This window comes from Haematobia irritans, chromosome 2, assembly GCF_050003625.1.
Source record: "Haematobia irritans isolate KBUSLIRL chromosome 2, ASM5000362v1, whole genome shotgun sequence".
NCBI lineage: Eukaryota > Metazoa > Arthropoda > Insecta > Diptera > Muscidae > Haematobia > Haematobia irritans.
Window position 1 is genome coordinate 235,385,542 of NC_134398.1, and position 3,242 is coordinate 235,388,783.

The 3,242-nt window shown below is 33.8% G+C and overlaps 1 long non-coding RNA gene across 1 annotated transcript; it reads left to right on the forward strand.

Annotated features, from left to right (window-relative positions):
* Positions 1-230: 230 nt before the first annotated feature.
* Positions 231-705, forward strand: LOC142225400 (uncharacterized). The gene is made up of 2 exons (XR_012719264.1): positions 231-450; positions 508-705. It is a non-coding gene; the product is annotated as an uncharacterized LOC142225400 (long non-coding RNA).
* The last annotated feature ends 2,537 nt before the right edge of the window (positions 706-3,242 follow it).

Here is a 3,242-nt window from a genome sequence, read left to right on the forward strand (position 1 = left end):
TTCAATTTTATGATTTTTTTTTTATTTTAATTTTACCTTTTGCCGGACGGGGATTCGAACAGCGGACCACACAGTTTGTAAGGATCAAAGAAGTAGCTGATCAATTGCCCAAGGGAAAATAAAATGTTAATTTTGTAATAACAAGCAACAACCACCAACTTAATTCAATATCGCTCCCTGTTAAATAGCGCTCCAAGCTACTAAACACATACCCTGCCAGCATTTCAAAGTTCCATTTCAACCTCATCGTTACCACAGACTCGTAAATGTTACTTCAACCATCATGAAAAGGTACATCAAAAAGTACATGCAAGTAATTTGCCATCCCTACTGTTAAAAAAGCCATTTTTTTTGTGAAACGCCAAGCGCAACCAGCTTGTTATATTTTAATTAAATAAAAACGAAAATAAAGTTCTGAAAACATAGATTATACGCTTAAAATTGTGAAAGGTATATTGGTGAACAATTTGGTGATTTTCCAAATGGAATAAAGTGATTGTTTTTCAGATATTTTACAGACACGCTGCCTCCATGGAATAAAAACACTGGTTGATAGACGCAGCAACATGTAACTCGCTACTTGTAACTCAACATCATCATTAATGCCAAAAATTATGTTAAATGTAATGTGATAGTGGTATAAATGTTATATTTTTAAGAATTTGTAAATGTTTAATCAAATTAATAAATATCTAAACAAACGTATTTTACTCGACCACAATGATTCTTTTACAACTATCTTAAAATGCACTTTTTCTGATTGTTTGGAGGGTCCCTTATTGGCGTCGTTCTAAATTGATCTATAAAGGCACCTAATAATTGCACTCATGCGAAACATTTTTGTAGTAACTTGGCGTGGTACAACTTCTCAATAGTGACGGCGCTTTTCCGACGAGTTTTTGATGTCGTATATGATTGTTTTTGACGTAGTGGGGATTCTCAAAAGAGTCCCCAAATTCAAAAAATGTTGGCAGGGTATATGTTTATAGGCTATTTCTAAATTAATATATGTTTGCATCGAAGCATATTATATTTACAAACATTTTATGTCCCAAACATAATATGTTCTAACATATTAACATATATGTCCCAAACATGTTATGCTAGTTTATGAACATTATATGCTTGCACTCAAAAATATTGTGTTTAAAAATTTGTGTTCCAAACATATAATGTTTATAGCCAAACATATGAAAAACAGTCTTTTTCATCCGTGTATACACTGATCTTCGAATTACTAATGATTTTATTATAGATGAGCTCTAGGAGTGAAGTCCCTAGTGAATTTCAATATTTGACTAAATTCACATCATTCAGCGGACGTTAATTTGTTATTACAATCCAAATCTAATTGCTTTTCAATTAACTCCAAGTACAGGAACTTCCGTGTAATTCTGCCTAGTTCATATCAACGATAAAGATCAAGCGAAAACGATACCCACTGGCTAAGACATGGGCTACTTCGTAAGCACACAAACATTTTAATGGTCTCTTGGCCAAGGCTCTTACATTTGTTGTCAAAGTAAGGTCATAGTTAGCTGTCTTAATTAGAAGCGGATTCTATGCCCAATGGAGGAGGGGGTCAGTTCAGAAAACAAAACACCTGAAAATTACCAAATGACCATTTGGCTTTGTTTTCGAATTATTGTCTGCCAGATATGTTTCTTTGTGTTTTTGGTATCCTGCTGAAACTGAAATGCAAACAAAAAACGAAGACCCCAATCCCATTGCTATTTGGCTAAACAAGTCCCGACCCCGACCAACGGTGTTTGTTTTATTTTAATAGGAATATTTAATATGGGAATATTTAATATTCCACAACCATTCAAGCCATCCATCATATATTGGGGGAGATTTTTATCTGGACGCATTTTAGGCTACTCGCCCTGTTGTTATTGCGGCCACTATGCCTACATACGTTGCCACCAATAGTGGGAATACCAACCACTGGACTAACATCTGCACCACAACAGCGGGAGGAGTCCAATGCTGCTTGACATTGACTTTTATCGTTTTGTAATATATTTATAATTACGTGTGGTTTGTGGTGTTGGTGCAATTTGATTGTAATTTGCTAATGACTTATTTCAGGAGGCCCTCCTCCCGTACCAACAGCCGGTGAATAAGTACGTTTTGATATCACAAACTACAGATCTAGAACCGTGCTTAGGAGGAATTGGTTATTTGCTTGGAAATGTAATCCTTACCTTTCACACTCAGTTCAATGAATATGCTATGCGAAATCAAAGTGAAATGAGATTCACTTTTTGGGCTCAATTAAGAGATTTTATGACTGCTCAACAACTTCTTATCTAAACTTTTGAAACATCTCTTTTCAGAATAAACATCCTCCTGTTAACTTAAAATTGCCCAATACGGCCAAAGATAATTACAGAGCAGTGATCTGAGTGAGAACATAAAACAGTGAAACAATGAATTCGATTGCAGCATTTGTGTTTATGACTTTAATGACCAAAATGCCGAGTCCGTTTTCCATCTTTGTGTAAGTGGTGGTCATTAGTATTAGGCTTAATTTTACTGATACCTCAAAAACTTTGCGTTTTCATTCAAGAATTTGATGGAATTTATAAAAGAATATCATTGTCATTTATAACATTTCCACCAAACATACACTGTGAGAAATATTAACAAGTAACCAAACGTCATTCGAATGCAGGGAAGAAGTGTTACCATATCCACAACAAACGTGTCATAGTTTCAGACGAGACAATTTAATGCTCAATAATACACTAGAGAATGTTATAATTTGTAAAGAGAAGTTATTTACCATGATTTAGAAAACCGTCGATCTTTTGATGGTCTTCTAACAGAAAGATTAATTTTATTTTTATGAGTCTTTTATGAGTCTTTTTATGAGTCTTTTGTCAAATAAAAGTTTTTGTATCTGAAAAATGTGTATTGTATATAACGAGTAAAACCAATAAACCAACAAAATCTTTTCGAGACAACATATTCTTTTTTTTCAGCGATACCAAGGATAGCATAGGATTTGCATTTAGTATAATGCAACAGAACATCAACTCAATCTGCAATACGCGTATGTAGATATTTTGGACAAAGTACAAAAAAGAATGAATACTAGCTAGTAAGTTTATCTCTTGATAACATATGAATGCGAACTGACAACGATGGTGTTCGAATGGAATACAAAACCAACAAATAATTATACTGAAAGTGCAACTATCCAAGAACTACAACCATTTCATTTTATTAAAATTTTT